General features: G+C 37.8%; 1 pseudogene; it reads left to right on the top strand.

Annotated features, from left to right (window-relative positions):
* The first annotated feature begins 7324 nt into the window (after nucleotides 1-7324).
* Nucleotides 7325-7443, top strand: LOC111729139 (annotated as a pseudogene).
* The last annotated feature ends 856 nt before the right edge of the window (nucleotides 7444-8299 follow it).

The following is an 8299-nucleotide window of genomic DNA, read 5'->3' as shown; positions in this document are numbered from 1 at the left end:
CAGAATATCTGTAAAACATCATCAGCTGTTTAGGGAAGGAAAAATAAAGGGGAGTTCTGATATTTCTAAGAATACTAGGACACAGAAATTATCAATATTTTCAAAAAGAGTAAAGCCCAAACTTAATGGAAAGCCTCAGTAAGCACAATTACCTATAAAATTGTGACAAAATTCAAGAAGAATTCAAGATGGCAGAGTAGATAAATGCTGTGTTTGCCTCCTCCCATGATAACATTAAAATTACAACTAAATTATAGAACAATCAATCTGGAAAACCATCCAAAGACTAGCTGAACAGAAGTCCTATAACTAAAGATATAAAGAAGCAGCCACATTGAGACTGGTAGAAGGGGCAGAGATGCAAAACAGGCTGGACCCACACCCCTATGTAGCATTTGAAAATCAGAAGGAATATCTCAGCTGTGGAGGTCCCCCCTGAGGAGCAAGGAGTCCCAGCCCCACATTGGGTTGCCCAGCCCAGAGTACCAGTATGGGGAAGAGAAACCCCACAACACCTGGCTGTGAAAAAACAGTGGGGGTTCTGTCCATCTGGGTGAGACAGAAGATTGCTAGAAACCCAAACATCCTCTTAAAGGGCCTGAATACAGACTCTCTCACTTCCAGGCACTTGTGCTGGGCTCCAGCAGAAGAATAGCAGCTTAGGAGGTGCCAGAGACATACAGGAAGAGACTGACTTATGTCGCTACAGGGCAAGGGCTTGGAGGAACAGCTCCCATTGTTCTTGTGTTGAGCCCTCCTGTGCAGTCTATGGGTAGGTGCCATCTTTCTTGTGTTGAGCCCTTCTTGCATAGGCCAAATCTGAATCTGCATTGACTTGGCAAAATACACTCACTTTATCCTGGAGACTCCTTTAGACCCTGCCCCACTCAACTGATGCACTGCTGAAGGTAATTTCGGTGGCAGGCGGCAAGCCCCAGACTGTGCTGCAGTCTTTCTTGGACAACTCTTGGTGTTCCAGAGGCTCTAGGATGACAGCTACTGGTCTTGGTGTACTCTGAGCCTTTTTTCTGAGTGGCGCTAGGCTCAGCACTGGCACCAAACCTGAATCTGCATTAAGTTGGTGAGCATCACTGGCCCAACCCTGGTGACTACTTGAGATCCCATCTCACCCAAGTAGCATACTGCCCAAGGCTCTTTTGTTCTGGCTGGAAAATTACTGCTTGGCTATCGCCCATGGGAACAGAGACTATCGCCCATGGGAACATAACACTCTAACAATAAGCTTTCTGCTTCTGTACCCTCCACTTGCACAACCGACCTGTGGGTTGACAGTTAGTAAAAAGAAGAAAAATAGGCTTGTGTGTTCAAACAGGATGAAGAATGGGGTTTAGGGCTTAAAAACTTGTACCTCTAAATTTTGGGACTGCTTAATTTGGGGTTTGCGTACCCCTGGCAGACCCAGCTGGCTGAATAAAGAGTGTGTTTCCTATAACTCATTGATTTCTGGTGGTCCATGTGTCTATCGGGGGCTGGTGGCTACAACACTTTCATCATCTGAGCAGCAGGGAGTGGCAGGACTCAAGATATCCTGGGCCTTTTGGTGAGCTAACCCAGACTCAGTACTGAAGGGAGACATAGGAGATCTACCTAATACATAGAAACAAACACAGAGAGGCAGTCAGAATGAGAAAACAAAGAAACATGTCACAAATAAAGAACAATCCCTCCCCTCCAAAAAATGAAATGAAACTGAGGCAAGCATATACCAGAAACAGAGTCCAAAACACTGGTGATATAAATGCTCAAGAAATTTAGTTGGAATTTCAAAAGAGAAATAGCAAGCATAAAAAAGGACATAGAAACCATAAAAAAGTCAAAAATGAAGAATATAATAACTAAAATGAAAAATACACTATAAGGAATCAACATCAGATTAAAGAAGAGGATCAAGTCAACAATTTGTGAGACAAGGTTACAGAAAACACACAATTGGAATAGCAAAAAGAAAAGAAGAATCTAAAAAAATGAGGATAGTTTAAGGGACATCTGGAACAAAATCAAGCACACCAACATTCGCAGCATAGGGGTACCAGAAGGAGAAAAGAGAGAAAGAAATTAAAAACCTATTCAAAGAAATAATGATGGAAAATTTGCCTAACCTGGCAATGGAAATGAGCATGCAAACTCAGGAAGCATAGAGTCCCAAACATGATGAACCCAAAGAGGCACACACCAAGACACATCATAATTAAGATGTCAAAGTTTAAAGACGAAGAGTGAATCTTAAAAGTAGCAAGAGAAAAGTAGTTAGTTACATACAGGGAGCTCCCATAAGACTGTCAGCTGATTTCTCAACAGAAAATTTGCAGGCCGAAAGGATGGCATGATGTACTCAAAGTGATGAATAGTAAAGACTTACAACCAAGATTACTCTACCTAGCAAAGCTATCATTTAAAATCGAAGGAGAGATAAAAAGTTTCCTAGAAAAGAAAAAGCTAAAGAAATTCATCACCACCAAGCCAGTATCACAAGAAATGTTAAAGGAACTTCTTTAAGGGATAAAAAGATAAAAAGTATAAATAATAAAATGACAATAACTACATTTCTACCAACAATTACTTTAAATGTAAATGAATTAAATGTTCTAATCAAAAGGCACAGGGTGGCTGAATAAATAGGGAAACAATACCCTTACATATGCTGCTTACAATAGACTCACTCAGCTCATAAGACACACACAGACTGAAAATAAAGGAATGAAAAGATATTTCATGAAAATGGAAACAAAAATAAATATATAAGCTGCAATAGCAATACGTATATTAGACAAAATAGACTTTAAAACAAAGGCTATAGCGAGAGACAAAGAAGGACACAGCAATTACACTTCTGGGTATTTATCTGAGGAAACCAAAAACACTAATTCAAAAAGACATATGTAGCCATATGTTCATTGCAGCATTATTTACAATAGCCAAGATATGAAAGCAACCTAAGTGTTCATCAATAGATGAATGAATAAAGAAAAAGTGGTACACATATATAATGGAATATTACTCAGCCATAAAAAATGAATGAAATCTTGCAACAACATGAAAGTACATAGAAGGTATTATGCTGAGTGAAATAAGTCTGAAAGAGAAAAACAAATATCATATGATCTCATATGTGGAATCTAAGAAACAAAATAAATGAATAAATAAAATGGAAGTACTCACAGATACAGAGAATATTTTGACAACTACTAGGTGGAAAAGGGGCTGGAGGATGGGTGAAAGAAGGGAAGGGATTAAGAGGTATAAATTGGAAGTTACAAAATAGTCATGGGGTGTAAAATATAGCATAGGTAATATAGCCATTGATACTGTAATAACTGTATATCGTGTCAAATGTGTACTAGATTTTCTGAGGTTATCACTGTAAGTTATATGGATGTCTGATCACTATGTTGTATACCTGAAACTTAAATAATATCGTATGTCAATTGTACTTGGAAAATTAAAAATATACATTAAAAAGAAAAAAAAAAAACCTTCCAGCCTCTACCTATCACCCAATTTCAAAGCCACTTCTACATTTTTATGTATTTGTTACGGCCACACCCAACTTCACAGAAACAAAATCTGTATGTCAGCTTAGGCTGCCTTAACAAAATACCACAGATTGAGTGGCTTAAATAGCAGAAATTTGTTTTCTCACTCTTCTGAAGGCTAGAAGTCCAAGACTAAGGTACCAGCAGGGTTAGTTTCTGGTGAGATCTCTCTTCATGGCTTTTAGAGGGCCATATACTCATTGAGTCCTCTCATTACCTTTTTTGTGTGCAGGTGGTGAGAAAGAGAAATCTGAGGTTTCTGCCTCTTCTTATAAGACACAGGGCCTATCAGATTAGGGCCCCACTCTTATGAATGCATTTAACTTTATCTCCTAAAGGTCTTATCTCCAAATATAGTCACTTTGGGGATTAGGGCTTTAACATATGAATTTGGGGCAAGGGTACACAATTCAGTCCATAACATAGCTCCTTGAAAACAAAATTTATAAAAAGAAAATTTGATAAACTGTACATCATTAAAATTGAAAATGTCTACGCTTCAAAAAATGCCAATGAGAAAACAATAAGTCAGGACACGAATTGGGAGAAAATAACTGTAAATCATATATTAGATAAAGAATTTGTATCTAGAATATATAATGAAGCCTTATAATTTGAAAATAAAACAACTCAATTTAAAAAGGAATAAATGAGTTGAATAAACATTTCACAAAAAAGATGTGTAAATGGCTAAGAGGCTTATGAAAGATGTTCAACATCATCTTTCATAAGAGTAATTCAAATTAAAGCCACAATGGAAAACACTACACACCCACTAGAATAACTTTAAGCAAAAAGGACAGACAACATCAAGTGCTAACAAGTAAAAAAACTGGAATCCTCATATATTGCTGATGGGAAGTATAAAATAGTACAGTCACTACGAAAAACAGTTTGGCAGTTTCTTTAAATGTTAAGCACAAACTTACCATATGACACTGCAATTTCACTAAGAACCTACCCAAGAGAAAGGAAAATTTATGTCCACACATAAATGTTCATAACAGAATTATTCATTATAGCTAATATCTGAAAACAATTCAATTTCTATCAACTCGTGAATTATAAACAAAATCTACTAAAATAAAAATTAATGAACTATTGATAAGTGCTATAAATGGATAAACCTAAGAGAAAAAAGCCTCATGCAAAAAGTCTATCACATGTTTCCATTTATATGAAATGCTTAGAAAAGGCAAAAATTATAGAAAGAGAAAACAAATCAGCAGTTGCCAAGGGCTGAGAATGGAAGCATAGAACTGCAAATAGGCATGAGGGAACTTCTTAAGACAACAGAACTGTTCAAAATTGGATTGTTGTAATGTTTACATACTTCTATTTATATACTAATCATTGAGTTGTATACACTAACAATGGGTGAATTCTGTGGTGTGCAAATTATACCTCAGTAATAGTGTTAAAAATAAAATGTTATCAAAATATTGACCACCTAGAAACAAGGCTTGATTCATTGTATTTCTTTTTATCTCCTAAGATAGTTAGCATATAGCTATGCTCACAAGTCCAGAGAAATGTTTGTTAAATAAATTGATGAATGAGATAAAGTATCTTCCTTTCTAACAAAAATAATAGAATAAAGGGTTTCTTTTCTTTGAGAACTGGTAGGTGCTAGGGTAGAGATTAAGGAAGGAGGATTTAATTAAACAGACTCCTTATCCATTTTGGAGAAATTATCCTCCTCTTCATATGAATTATGTAGATATGACTCAGATAAGTACCTAATTCTTCCACATTATTTGCTGTATCTGAACTTTTAATAGTTTTACCTAGAGGAAATGACAAATGTTAAACAAAAATAGAATATTTTGATTTATGTATTTGCTTTTACCATCAATACTTTAAATTCCTTATCAGAACTAATACTGGACATTTATATTCATACTATAATAAGACTGACATATTTCATTGCTATGTAACAAAAGTAAGAAATTTCATATAACATTGATTGTGAAAAATATCTTTTACATTTTCTGCTTCTGAATTATCACTTGTATTTGCTTGAATTTTCTCTGGAAATACGATCTGTAGAAACGAATTTTGAGAACCTGAAAAAATAAAAAAATAATAAGTTAATAACTGTGTCTTAAATGTGACTAAATATCTGTTCAGGGACTTTCATAAGATTCACTTATGCATATAAGAGTCATCATCCTTTAAAAATCTTGAAAACAATTTAAAAGACAAGATAGTTATGAGAGAATAAAATACACAAGTGGAAATATCAACTTACACAAAATTTGCTGTTCCTAAAGTAAACAGAATAGACCAAAAAAATCAAACATGTACTTCAAGAAAACTTTCCTGAATTATAAGTTTGAAACAATAGGCTAAAAAGTACACTGCATTACAGAAAAAAAATAATAGTAATTAAAACAGAGACTATTCTACTAAAGTTATTGGCTGTCTAAGATAAAGAAATCCTATGAGCATATGACATTTAAGTTAAAAAAAATCGTGTGTGACATAAGCAGCAAGGCATGTGAGTTGTCCTCCTGGTCTCTCCCCTTTAAGTTACAAGTTGGACAGCTATATAATTCAACAAAGGATTCCCTGCTCAACACAAACACATTTGAGAGATCTGCACATTGCAACATCTGAAGGTGGGCAAATCAGAGCAAACCAGGGAGGAGGGACAGGGAAAGAATGGAGATAGGTGCCACAGATGAAGACTAGAGCTCACTGCCAGACTCGGGAGCAGGAGAGGAATCAGGTTATGGCACGTACACTCTGCAGTCATAGAGAGCAGAGAGGTAGTATCAACATTCCTGCCTGAGTAATCAGCACTTAACTATGGGTGAGCCCAGTGACAGGGGCAGGGATGGAGCACAGAGGTGTAGCAGCTGTGGTCTAGCAGCCATCATTACCAGGCAAAAAACAAAGCCCCAGACCTTCAGCCACCTCTGTTACCCTCCCAGAGCACTCAGTGGGCTCCAGCAGAAACCGTAGCAGGGAGTGTCAGGTTTCAGAGCACACTATCACCCTGAGAACTAGAGAAGTAGAAACATTCTTTCCTGAGCTGGCAAGAGCAAACTGCAGCTAATCCCAGTGACAGGGGCAATGATACAGAGGTGTGGCAGCTGAGGTCTGGAAGCTGCCATTACTGAGAGCAGAAAAAAGCTACAAACATACAAATAAATGGGTACTTATTAAGTACTTATCTATCTGAGTGATATCTAGATGATTCTCCCAGCCCACCTCACTCCTATCCCTATAGCGTCAAAGCCCAGTAAAGGCATCTGAGACATCTCAAAGTACTGCTGGCAGCATCTATTTGCAGGAAGCAGTGCTAGGATTTCACGGCCTTGGGACCCCAATGCTCACCACATTCTTTTTTGGGAAGTTGCCCTAAGACCAAGGCAACCTAGTCACAGAGGGGACAGCCACCATCCAGGAAATATAGAGTACTTTCCACCACCCTGCACAAATCCACAAAGTCTTAGCAGTACAAGAGAAAATTAAAACTTGCAGTTCAGTGCCACCTACTGGAAAACAGAATCAACCTGCTAAATAGAGAAATACTAAACACTCTTTAAAAAAACAAATTTCATTACCAGAAATGCCCAGAGAACTAATCCATCAAACACCATAAATAACCAAGGTAAAAAGGCAATTCAGAATAAAAATTAATCTTCTCCAGAAAATAAACTTAAAGATATGGAAATATATAATTTAAATTACAGAGAATTCATGATTGCAGTTCTGAAAAAATTAAATGAGCTATAACAAAACTCAGAAAATTCAATGAATATGTCTATGGCTATGCCACCCTGAACATGCCTGACCTCGTCTGATCTAAGAAGCTAAGCAGGGTTGGCCCTGGTTAGTACTTGGATGGGAGACCACCTAGGAATACCAGGTGCAGCAGGCTTCAAAAAAAAAAAAAAAGAAAGAAAGAAAGAAATTCAATGAATGCAGAAATAAAATCAACAAACAAAAGGAGTAGTTTACAAAGAGACTGAAACTTTACAAAAGAACCAAATATGGAATTCCAGAGCAAAAGGACTCATAAAAGAGATGAATGAACTAGCAAGTTAGGAAATAGAACCGACCAGATGAAGGAAAGAATTAATGACATCAAAGATAAAAATCTAGCCTGACATAAGAAGCATAGCGGCGTAAGGGATCTCCCCTGATCTCCCCTTGAAACTAAAAGGAGCTAAACACCCACATCTCAACAAATAACATCCAACCTGCACATCAGACAGATCTGTGCATCAGAGCATCAAAAGGTGGGCTATTCAGGCACGTGAGAGAGGGAGCAGAGAAAGACAGAGCCAGGCACTGCAGAAAGCAGCCCAGAGATCCCAGTAGGGGGAGGGGGAGGAAAAAAACAACAAAGTGACAATTTCTTGACTCCATGAAGCCCTGAACAGTCCTGCCTGAGTTGATAAGCATATTCCACCCAGCGGAACCCAGGGAGCACGGTAGAAAGCAAGGCAAAGACTGAGGAGGAGTGACAACTGTGTCTCAGCAACAGTCTTGCCAAGGAAGAAAGGGGAGTCACCAAGCCTGACTGCCATGCTCCACCATCCCAGAGTATGCCCTTCCTCAGCCCACGGGGTATATTGCATAAGCAGAACTGAAACATATTTAGCAGCTTGTCTCTTTAGGGTTAACTCAGAACATAGGCCGTCCATGTACTCAGAAGACTGATAGCTGCCTAGCCAGCTGCCAAAGGCGGCAGAACACAAAGAGCTTTCAGCAGTGCCTGCTCCCAAGGACCT

This window comes from Pteropus vampyrus, unplaced genomic scaffold (assembly GCF_000151845.1).
Source record: "Pteropus vampyrus isolate Shadow unplaced genomic scaffold, Pvam_2.0 Scaffold8, whole genome shotgun sequence".
Lineage (NCBI taxonomy): Eukaryota > Metazoa > Chordata > Mammalia > Chiroptera > Pteropodidae > Pteropus > Pteropus vampyrus.
The sequence above is the reverse complement of the archived record's forward strand: the minus strand, read 5'-3'. Positions and strand labels throughout refer to the sequence as shown.